General features: G+C 40.2%; 1 long non-coding RNA gene across 1 annotated transcript in view; it reads right to left on the bottom strand.

The window, feature by feature from the left end:
* LOC118900186 overlaps positions 1-11,695 on the bottom strand; it is a 69,841-nt gene extending 58,146 nt beyond the window's left edge. The window contains exon 1 of the long non-coding RNA XR_005021057.1: positions 11,558-11,695. This is a non-coding gene — a long non-coding RNA (uncharacterized LOC118900186). The remainder of the gene's footprint in view (positions 1-11,557) is intronic.
* Positions 11,696-12,231: the final 536 nt, after the last annotated feature.

The following is a 12,231-nucleotide window of genomic DNA, read 5'->3' as shown; positions in this document are numbered from 1 at the left end:
CTAATTTGCTAGTTAATAGGTGAACTGGGTTTCAAAATACCTAGCATAACACCTGATATAAGATAGACATTGATGATATTAAGATATTGGTACCTAGAGAAAGGGAAATCCTGGCAATAAATCAGAGTATCAGTGATGTTTCCCATTTATCGTGATGCCTTTACTAATAAATGTTGGAGAAGGACAAGAGTTAAAAAATGCCAGGTTCGTGGGGTCTATTTAGGGTAACCTAAACCTAAGCATCAAAGTGAAATAAAATAGGAGTAAACTAATTTTGAGCAAATTCTATTTTAACTCTGTTGCATACGGTACATGAAAACAATTGCTGCTACTTTTTCCTTATCGGGGCCAATCAAATGGACGTACCTAGGCAAAGTATGGAGAATAACAGACAATCAGACCTAGACATGTATCCACAGTTTGTGTGTAACCAGGTTTTGTTGTCACCTAAATAAATTTAGTAAGTATGAACCTTAAAATTATGTTTTGCGACTGTTTTTCTTTTGCACGTTTTTTTTTTGGCTGCACCGTGCAGCATGTGGGATCTTTCTTCCCCGACCAGGGATTGAACCCGAGCCCCCTGCATTGGGAGCACGGAGTCTTAACCACTGGACCGCCAGGGAAGTCCCTCTTTCGTACGTTTTTTAATCTATCTTTTTTTTGACTATGAATGATTGCTGTATGAGTTGACTTTTAAAATATAGTCAGTCCTCCAAGCCCCATTTTCTCTTTTCCTCTTCTGTCTCCTCAGCCCTATCTGTGGCTCTAACATACACACACACACACACACACACACACACACACCAGAGTTATACAAAGTATAGCTTTTAAAACTCCATCATTAAGCATGAAAAGGCCAAGGAATGTTTGGAACTGGTATGCTGGAGCCAAAAAGGTTTATCACGTTCAAAAAAAGAACCTTTGGCATTAATGGAGAAACCCGAACCAATTGTAAAGCATAATTACTGCACAAACATGTAGTATGTGTGAAGCTATGATCATTTCTTTAATCTCTCACACCAGAGAAAACCTAGACAATGTGTCCGTTGTTTAAATTCCGTCTCACACTCCTCCCGTATCCTGCTAAAACATTGCTTTGTTTATACATACATTTATATAAAACACAAGCAAACACCCAAGCTCATCTTCTTGGAAGTATGGTTTGAGTTCTTAAAGTCGATTCAGAGTTTTGGCTCCTCATGAAGATTGAAAGACAAAGGCGATCACATAACTAGTTTTAGGGCTTCGATTTCAACAACCAAACGGTCTCATGCAAATAGATGGTTACTTTCTATTCCCAAGCAATAACTACTACTTCAAGAAGCTATGTAGTAAACTCTCTGGAGGAAGGAAAGCCCCTATTTTTGACATTTGTGAAACTCATTTCCCAACAGAGTCATAAAGGTGTCTTAGATGTCTTCCTACCCTATGAAGATTTCTCTAACATTCATAATATTTTTTGGTGCTCTATGACAGAATTACACATTAATAATAATCACAATCATGATAGCTCAAGCTAGTGGGAGCTTACTGTGTTCCAAGCACCATGCTAAGTCCTTTATGAGCACAGCTGACAGAATTCATTCAACGCCACTTCTAGGTAGATGCTTTTATTATACTCATCTTACTGGAGATTTTTGTTTGAATCAAATTCATTGAAACACCATGACCCACCTCTTTAGTTTTTAGAGAAAACATCTTTTCTTGAGAGTTATCATAATTATTATGTTTTGCTTATTAATTTCTGCTAATTTTCATAAAACACTTTCATTACTTCAGTACCTAGTTTTTGACCAATGTTACGAGCTAGGAATTTCACTATACTGTTTGCTGGGCATACAGAGGTCAGTAGGGTATTTTCCCCATCTTCAGAACTCATTGCATAGGAGGGAAGGTAAAAACATAAACAAAAAATTATTGCATAATAAATACAGTGACAGAGATATGTGCAAGATACAGAGATGGCAGAGAGGAGGAAAAGTGGGAGAGGGATGCAGGGCATCAAATAAGAGGGGCTGAATGAGCTTATATACCAATTGGGAATTAAAGGACAAAAAGAAATAGATGAGGAAAAGGGGAAAGGCATCCTACATGTATAATGTGAACAAAGGCATAAAGGCGTGGAACCACTCGGTATGTTTAATATATACGAATCCATCATATATGTCAGCAGTAAAGTTTGAAGTAGAAGAGAAGGAAAAGAAGGTAGGTATCTGACTGTGAAGGGCCAAGGAAGAAATGCTAAGTAAGGGGTTTAGAGTTTATTCCATAGATAATGAACTTGTGTAGGTTTTAAAATGGTTCAGAGACAAGATGGGCTTACGTTTTAGAAAACTTACTTCAATAGTCACTGTGTTTGTCTAAGCAAAAAACATTGAGGGCTTGAACTTAGACTTGGGTAGTATAAAATGAGAGGTAAAGGAAGACTTGGGAGATACTTACAGGTCAAAATCAGCAGAATTTGTTCGATGTGAAAGGCAAGAAAAGAATTTCGAATAACTGAGGTTTCAGAGTTGGCAGATGTATTACTTAGGTCTAGATATGCTGTTTGTAACACTCCCCCTGTCCTACAGAATAATGGAGGATTGAACACAGAGATTTACTTCTCTGTCATAAAAGGAGTCGAGAGATGGATGGTTTAGGCTGATAGGGTTCCATGGGTCAGTAGGGACCTATGCACCTATCTTTCTGCTCTGTTCTCTTACTGCATAGCTTCCAACCTCAAAGTAACCTCTTGTTCCAAGATGGATGCTGGAGCCATCATTATGGACAATGCAGGACAGCGTACTAGAGGGGAGAGCTGCACAGAAAGAGGACTCTGGAGGTGTGCCGAGAGAGTCCTCCTAAAGTTGTCAGCTAAGTACTGATCAGTGCATACCTGTGAGGAAACTACCTGATGCTGGGGAAAGAGCTACCTACAATGATTAGAGGATACAATCCCCAAGGCTCACGTAGTGCCGGTAATATTTCCTGCTTCCGCCAGAGAGTTCAAGCCTCATAAGCCTAGTCATCCGGGAGAGTACTCAGAAGAGTTTTGCCTCAGTAGTGGGACACAATTAGTCCAAGAATGAATGCTTCTGTAGTCTCACGTAGCAAAGCTTAAGAGCAAGACCAACAGAATCAAATAGTTCTCAAGTAACTTACTTGCACCCCAGAAGGTGGCTAAAGGTGATTTAATAGCCAAAACCTGGAAACGACTCAATGTCCGTCACTGCATAATAAATAAACGTGGTATATCATACGATGGAACATTACTCAGTAATAAAAAAAAAAGAACGTACTATAGACGTACACCATGGATGAATCACAACATAATTATACTGAGTTAAAGGAGCCAGACCAAAAAGGATACACACTGTACGATTTTGTTTATGTACACTTCTAGGAAATGCAAGCTAATCATTACCGACAAAAAGCAGTGGTTGCTTGGAGACAGGGGTGTCAGCATTGGCAGGGAAGTTTTGAGGGAGGATTCACAAAGATCCAAGAGAAAATTTGAGGGGGTAATGGATGTGTCCACTCTCTTGACTATGGTGATGTTTCACAGATGTATACAGTGGACCCTTGAACAACACTGGGTTTGAACCTGCATGGGTCCACTTATAGGGGGATTTTTTCCAATAAGTACTGTTAATACTACAGTCCTACATGGATGCACAACTTGTTAAATCTGCAGATGTGGAACAGTGGACACGGAGAGTTGACTGCAAGTTATAGGTGTTTTTCCGAGTGGAAAACTGAGTGGAAGGTCAGGACCCGAACCCCTGTGTTGTTCAAGGGTCAACTGTACATATGTCAAAATTTATCACATTGTACATCTTAAATATGTGCAGTTTATAGGATCTCAACTATACTTCAATAGTGTCTTACATTAAAAAAAAACACACAAGGAAAAAATGAACTACAAGTAAGAATTATGAGAAATGACAGCTGAAATAATAACTCTTACTATAGAAATAAACTTAATTTGATGAAGGCAACTACAAAAACATAAAGCAAGTACATCTTATGATGAAATGTTAAAAGTATTTCCTTTAAGATTAGGAAGAAAACAGAGAGGTTGGCTAGCACCTGAATCCACTGCATATTTAGGCCAGTAGAGTAAAATAAGAAGAAATAAAAATGATAAAGACTAGAAAGAAAAAAGATCATTATTGATTTTAAATAATTCTAAAAGTTTCTACAGATAAATCATTTTACTTAATGAGAGAGTTAGGCAAAGTGGCTGAATATGGTATCAATGTAGGAAAGTCAGATGCATTTCTACTTACTAGCAGTGATCAGTTAGTTGCCTTTTTATAACGTCAACATAAAGTATAAATTTCTAAGGAATGTAAACCCTTTCGTGGAGGAAATGATAAAACATTACTGAACACCATTAAAGACAGCCTAAATGAAGGGAGAGATATACCATAATCTTGAATAGAAAAACTCAGTGCAGTAAAGATGCCAGGTTATCTCCAGATTTATTGATAGATTCAATGTAATTCCAATCAAAATCCAAACAGGTTTTATGAGAAACTTGAAAAGGTGACTCCAAAATGATGTGGAAGAGAAACAAGTCCCAAAATAGACCAGAAACTTAGGAAGAACAAGATGTGGAGGGGCTTGCTTTACTCAGACTTAGGACTGAAGCTATGATGATCAAGACGTTGTATAAATAGATCTGTGGATCAGAATAGAGTGTAGGGCTTCCCTGGTGGCGCAGCGGTTGAGAATCTGCCTGCCAATGCAGGGGACACGGGTTCGAGCCCTGGTCTGGGAAGATCCCACATGCCACGGAGCAACTGGGCCCGTGAGCCACAATTACTGAGCATGCGCGTCTGGAGCCTGTGCTCCACAGCAAGAGAGGCCGCGATAGTGAGAGGCCTGTGCACCGCAATGAAGAGTGGCCCCCGCTTGCCACAACTAGAGAAAGCCCTCGCACAGAAACGAAGACCCAACACAGCAAAAATAAATAAAATTAAAAAAAAAAAAAAAAAAAAAAAAGAATAGAGTGTAGAAACAAACCAATCATGCACGCAAGCTTGATTCATGATGAAGTCATTGCAGACCACTGAAGAAAAGATCAACCATTCAGTACATGCTGCTGGCGTGATCCATGTAGATTAACAAAATACAGTGTGTTCCCGACCTTGTACCATACTGAAAGTCAGCTTTTAGTGGATGAAAGACAAATTGTGAAAGCATAAGCATAGAACTTTTAGAAGACTGTGTAGTTTAATACAATTTCCTGATACAGGAGATCTTAAGGCATTAAACAATAAAATGCAAATCAGAGAGGAAAAGATTGATAAATTCAACTATATTACATAACTTCGGTTCATCGAAAAACACATTAAAGAAAGTCAAAAGACAAGCTATGGAGTGGGAGATGATATTTGTAACTCACTTCCAACAAATGATCAGCACCTCAAAAATAAAAAGGACTTTTATAAATATATAAGGTGTAGGTATCCTAATAGAAAAATGGCCAAAATATATAAACAGGCATTTCATGGAAGAGGAAACACAAATTGTCCATTAGTATAGGGAATATGCTCATTAGTAACCTTGGAAGTGCAAATTAAAACCACAGTGAGCTACCATGGAATGTCAACAAATTAGAAAGCATTTTAAAAGTTCATTTGTCACCAAGTTAGCAAGGCCAGGGAGCAATGTAACTTACATGTCCTATTGGTCTATAAATTGAGAGAGTGTGGTTTATCATTATGTAGGAAAGTTAAAACGTGTACATGCTTTGCAACCCAACAATGTTACTCCTAGGTATGTGTCATAAGGCAGTTGAATTTTTCTTGATCGAGGTCAGACCACATTGGTGGGTGAATGAGTCTTTTATTTTTTTGGGTGAAGTAGAAAAGTGTAGCTTTATTGCTTTGCCAGGCAAAGGGGGACGCACCAGGCTTCTGCCTCGAAAAACTATGTGTCTCAATCCCAGAGAATTTGATGTGAACCAGTCTTTTTAAAAACAAGCAAACAAACTAGAGCAGAATATGATAGACTTAAACAGAACAGAATAGAAATAATCAGAATGCATTGCTGATAGTAAGGTTATGGATTGTTTAGTTAATTTGTTTTGGATTGCTAATAGTAAGGTTTTGCATTCTGTTAATCATTTTGGGTTGTGTTGTAAAAGGTATTTCTTTTTTTTTTTGGTAACATCTTTATTGGAATATAATTGCTTTACCATGGTGTGTTAGTTTCTACTTTATAACAAAGTGAATCAGCTATACATATACATATATCCCCATATCTCCTCCCTCTTGCGTCTCCCTCCCACCCTCCCTATCCTACCCCTCTAGGTGGTCACAAAACACCGAGCTGATCTCCCTGTGCTATGTGGCTGCTTCCCACTAGCTATCTACTTTACATGTAAAATGTATTTATTATGAGTTGTATTAAATTGTTTGAAAGCCACTGCCCTAAAAAAAAATCCTTAATATGCAATAGGACACAATTACAAGAATGTCTAAATAGTATCGCTTATAATAACAAAAAGCTGAAAACTGCTCAGATATCCAACAACAGTAACACGATAAATAAATTGTGGATTAGTCATGTAATGGAATATTCTACAGAAATAAAACAAAATGAAGGAAGCTTGCAGGTTAGTCATGAAATGAAATACACAACAGAAATGAAAATAAAGAGCTAGCGCTATGCACACCAAAATGGGTAAATCTCAAAACATAATATTGAATACAAGAAGTGAGTCACAGAATATGTCAGTATGATTGTATTACATGAGACTTAAAACTAAGCAAAACTAAATATGTTAAGTTTGCATACATAGGCATTAAAACCATAAAGAAAGGCCAGAGCTTATTCCTGAGTAGGAGATACGATAGAGATAGAGCATGTTTGAAGGTACTAATAGCAGTGCTCTATTAACCTGAGTGATGGGCACACACATGCTTGTATGTTTATTACTATTTAATCTGAACAGATGTGCTTATGTGCTTTCATATGCATGATATATTTCCAAATTAAAATAATTTAGATATAAGCAAAAGAGAAGTTAATTGTTGGGGTAAGATCCTTGAGGCAATGCATCGGGATGGGCTTCAGCACACAAGTGAGCAGACATTTCTTAAATAGAAAGAAGGGCAGTTCCTTATCTGGGAGCAAAGCGGGAAGAAGGATGGATGAGAGCGCATGCAGGTGTGATTTCAGGGGTGTGTATGGAGTGGGAAGGTATGGGGAGATGCTTGATGGAATTCAGATCTGATGGACTCTTTCTAAGAATGTAGGAGGTGGGGGAGCCTCCTGGGGGTGAAGGGGTAGGTCTGGGTAGAAGGCCTGGGGAGGGTAGTGAAGGCTTCGGAAAGTGTTTCACAAAGTGGAGCAGCTATGCCACTGATGATACTCGAAGGCGATTTTGGGTATGCCTGTGGGTACGTAGGCAAAGTCATTTTTAAGATTGTAAGAGTTATGAGTTTATTTTAATGCAAAGGTTTTTAAAAATTTTAATAGTTTTGCTTTTGTTTTAATGCATATTAATAAAAAACAAACCTAATGTTTTATGGATATTACTTATAAAGCAAAAGTGCTGCTTAAAAATTCAGTTAATTTGAAGGAAGAGATTCAGTAAATATTAGCTTAGGTGTTAACTTTGATATGGCAAAATTCCTGAAGGTGGTGCTCAAAAATTTGGGAAACTTTGATTTAAATAAGATAGCTAATAGGGCACCTGGGAAAAGAGGAGCACTGTGGGTAAAAAGACTAGTGAGTGGTACTAAGACCCCAGCCACCTGAAATCCCAGCTTTTAGCTGTGGCTCAGACCATAATTCTTCACTGAGAAGCCCCCATGCTTTCATGGGGTTGTTACCAGTAACCACTGAAAAAATAGGATTAGGGGCTTCCCTGGTGGTGCAGTGGTTGAGAATCTGCCTGCCAATGCAGGGGACAAGGGTTCGAGCCCTGGTCTGGGAAGATCCCACATGCCGCGGAGCAACTGGACCCGTGAGCCGCAACTACTGAGCCTGCGCGTCTGGAGCCTGTGCTCCGCAACAAGAGAGGCCACGATAGTGAGAGGCCCGTGCACCGCGATGAAGAGTGGCCCCCGCTCGCTGCAACTAGAGAAAGCCCTCGCACAGAAACGAAGACCCAACACAGCCATAAATAAATAGATAGATAGATAGATAGGATTTGCCAGAATCAAGGTAAGAAACAAACTGAAGAGTAAAACAGTCCATTCTTTTGGGGGTTTTTTTCGGTTTAAAACAACACAGACTTATTATTTTACAATTCTGGAGGTCATCAGAAGTCTGACATGGATCTCACTGGGCTAAAATCAAGGTGTTGGCAGGGCAAACCTTTTCTGAAAACTCTAGGGGAGGATCTATTTCTTCGCCTTTTCAGCTTCTAGAGGTCACCTGCATTTCTTGGCCCGTGGCCCCTTCCATCTTCAAAGCCAGCAACGCCAGCTGAGTCCTTCTTCTGTTGCCATTTCTCTGCTTCTCTCTTGCCTCCTTATTTCCCTACTCCATTTCTTTTCTCTTTCTTTTTTTTTTTTTTTTGCTGCACCGCATGGCTTGCGGGATCTTAGTTCCCTGACCAGGGATGAAACCTGGGCCCCCAGCAGTGGAAACACAGAGTCCTAATCACTGGACTGCCAGGGAATTCCCACCCTTAGTCCATTCTTGAATTCAGCAACTCCTGCCCCTCTTGTTGGGCTTAATGCATATGGGAGGGGAGGGGATATATATAATTATGATCACAGCACAGTCGTAAAGGGAGGAACTTTGCTATGGAAACAGGTGAGAGTTGCTTACCAGGAGAGCTGGGGAAGACACTTTTTTTATTACATTTTTTTTACCTTTTTATTTTATATTGGAGTATAGCCGATTAACAATGCTGTGATAGTTTCAGGTGCACAGCAAAGGGACTCAGCCATACATATACACGTATCCATTCTCCCCCAGATTCCCCTCCCATCCAAGCTGCCGTATAACACAGAGTTCCCTGTGCTGTACGGTAGGTCTTGTTTGGTATCTTTTTAAAATATAGCAGTGTGTACATGTCAATCCCAAACTCCCTAACTATCCCTTCCCTCCACCCTTCCCCCTCCACCCCCAGTAACCATAAGTTCATTGGAGAAGACACTTTTGAGGTGACATTTCACCAGGTGGGCAGGGTCGACGAGAAGCTGAGGGAAGTTACATGATAAAAGCTCAGACGAGTGGAGTATGTGTGAGATGATCCAAAAGGCCTTCCTAACTCAGATGAACTCTTACTAGCCTTGATGGCTGAATTTTCTTCTGGCCACTAGGGCACTGCATTTTTACTCAAATTTTAATACATCCCTTCAAAACTGTGATACCTTTTCTAGGAGGGCTAAGGCAGGAAGCTGTTATCATTGCTTAGGTTTGTTTGTAGCCCAATCTAGCCTGTGGGTGTGGATCCCAGAATAGAGAACAGAACTTTTCATAAGAGCAGCCAGGTATCTGGAATCTGAGGTTGCCTGTGTGGAATGTTCTAGTGAATGTCCCAGGAAACCAGAGGCCTGGAAATCAGGAAACTGATTCATTAGGGAGGGAAATGAGCACTTTCCCAGAGGGGCTGACTCAATGAGGACCATTCACATATTCATTCATTAACTATCTGTTGAGTGTATACTAGAACCGGGGACCATGTTGGATGCTGAGAATATGATCGATTCTCAGAGAAGAGAATGGTCCCCACCCTTACGGAGCTTAACTGGAAGAGACTTAGGTGAACTAGCAAAGCCATTGGAAATGCCAGGATGAAAAGAGCTAAAAATTTAGAGGCACTACTGGTTTTTGTTCACAGAAGAAACTCTTTGTATATTTACTGTGTTGCTGCTTTAGGCTCTCCACAGAGCCAGCCGGTGAGACTGTGGTATGCTCTTACATTTGAAAAAATGCTTTCAAATTGCTACTTTCCTAGAAACATCTCAGTTTGCCACTAATCCCAGGCATACCTGTGGGAATGCTAGAATGCATTGATGGCAACATCCACAGGCTTTTCCTTAAATCTTAGCAAATATATACTAATTTTTTTCAGTACTTTTAAATACTCTGAACAATGCTGAAGAGATAACTGGATGAGCATGGAAAACATCATAATGAAGGGAAAGAGCCAAGAACTTCAAAGTTCATATGCCTTGAGTTCTTGATATCTCAAGATTATATCCAAGAGATGTTGATGGCTTTTTAATGGGATCCTTGGAGTCCTAGAGGGTCAGGTGATACCCTTCTGGGTGGTCCAAAGATCTCCTGATGTTGTATGGAAAAATGTAGGTTTGGGCCCATAGCTCTCCTCAGATTCTCAAAGGGAGCCCGGAAAGTCAAGAATACTTCTATAAATCCTTCGAAAATACTTCCATGAGTGCTTTCTATGAGGATATTCATGGATTTTAAGTTTACACAATTGTCCCAGAATGTGAGGAGTGCAGCAGAACCCCAGGGAACTGGAAATGGAGGCCAGGTCCCCTTATTATCAGCCATGTGACCTTGCACAAGTCTCGGCCCCATTTGAGCCTCAGTTTACTTATCTGTTAAATGGGGGAAAAGAGCATGTTTACTTCTTACTTCCTACAGTTTTCATGGCAAATGATCAGACGTATGTGAATAACGCTATAGAAACCTCCAGGTACTATATCTAAGAGTGAGAGGCTTTAGAAAATGTTTACTCTCTGCACCTGTAGGCAGTGTTATGTTGTTGGTCACTAGAGGGAGCTTTAGGATTCAGGGGAAGGAACAGCCAGTGATGTAGCTCCTGGAAAGCCTTGAGGCCTCTATGAGGAATTCTTCAAAAAGCTTTTGCCTTTTATAAATAGCCACTTAGATGTTTCCTTCTTTCTTTTCCTTTTTTAAAATTCAGATAAATGCCTATAAAAGCAAACATGACCTTGTTTTCTGGTGACACAGATTTTTCTACTCTTAACATTTAGGATTCTTCCTTCTGACTTTTTCTCTGGTAAATTTAGTTTCTACATAAACACAAGAGTTTTCCACAATCAATTCAAAAGTGAAAAAAAAAAAAAAAGGTAGAAAACAACTTTCGAGAGGGCCATAGGAAGAAAGCGCTCTTCCCTTAGCCAAAGGTGATTCATTGCCATTCCATGACATGTGGCAATGGTGAGCAGGATGGGGAAGTGAATTGTCTAACTTTGGCGTGCGTTAAGAACTCTGACTTTGGATTTTCTGGTGGCACTCCCTGCAGTTTTTAATTGGTGTGCTGTTCTCAGGCTAGGGCTAGAGAGAGAGGACTCTTACTCATTTAAAGAGGCTTGACGGTTACACCAGAAAACCTAGGATAATTTGAAGAAGGAGGTACGATAGAGTGAAAGACACTGACTTTGCGTGTTAGGGAATCAGAATGTCATGGACTCACTATGTATTTGGGGGACAATTTTTGTCCCCTTTTAGGACCTCAGTTTCTCTCTCTGCTTCTGACCATCCCCCCAGCGCCACACATACACACCCATGGTCGGATGGTCTTTCTTCATCAAGAATGGATCCTTAGGTGACCAGACTCAGGCCCCAGGTCAGGAAAGGCAAAGTTTTGCAGGAGCACAAAACTGAGACTTACCTGATTTTCAATCCAGATTTCTTTGGAGAAAGTAGTCTTGATATTTCTCTTCCTTGCAGTTCTTTGGGTTGTATTTCAGTTCCACAGCAAAATAGATGCCTGCAGAAAACAGTGAACATTGTATTTTCGTACACATTTTCAGGGACTCATGTAGAGACTGAACTGCTAATCTCCATCAGCAAACCCGGCCAATGAAGCTGTCAAGCACTGGTCTGCCAAGTTCTCTGGACTCTAAGATGTGTCCCCATAATCCTGCCTTCCTCAATTTCACATTTTAAAAATGCGGACATGTCTGTGACTTATACAGGCAAGTCTTGATAATCCCTCCTGAAAAGCTCCTGTTAGGCCTAAGGCGTTTCTGCAATCAGTGGCCTTTTAGAATTGAGGAAGGAGTCTAGGAAATACTTTATTTGGTTTTGTGTATTTCTCTTACCTGGAAGCTCAAAAAGCTGCCCTTCGCTGGCACAACTGTGCCCTCCTTGCAACTCTTGGCACCTCAGGAGTAACCCTCGCGGGAAGGGGTTGCCTCTCTGGTGACAGAGAGGCAAGAGGTTGCAGGTTTTAAAGGATGAAGCCTTATTATAGGCTCATTCATTGCAGTTTATGAGAAACAGCTGCATTTCCTTGTCAAGGCCCTCGTTGAAGGCTTTTCTCTCCTTTCCACTGAAGTCTAA

The sequence above is a fragment of the Balaenoptera musculus genome, chromosome 8 (genome assembly GCF_009873245.2).
Source record: "Balaenoptera musculus isolate JJ_BM4_2016_0621 chromosome 8, mBalMus1.pri.v3, whole genome shotgun sequence".
NCBI lineage: Eukaryota > Metazoa > Chordata > Mammalia > Artiodactyla > Balaenopteridae > Balaenoptera > Balaenoptera musculus.
This window is presented reverse-complemented; position numbering and strand designations above follow the sequence as displayed.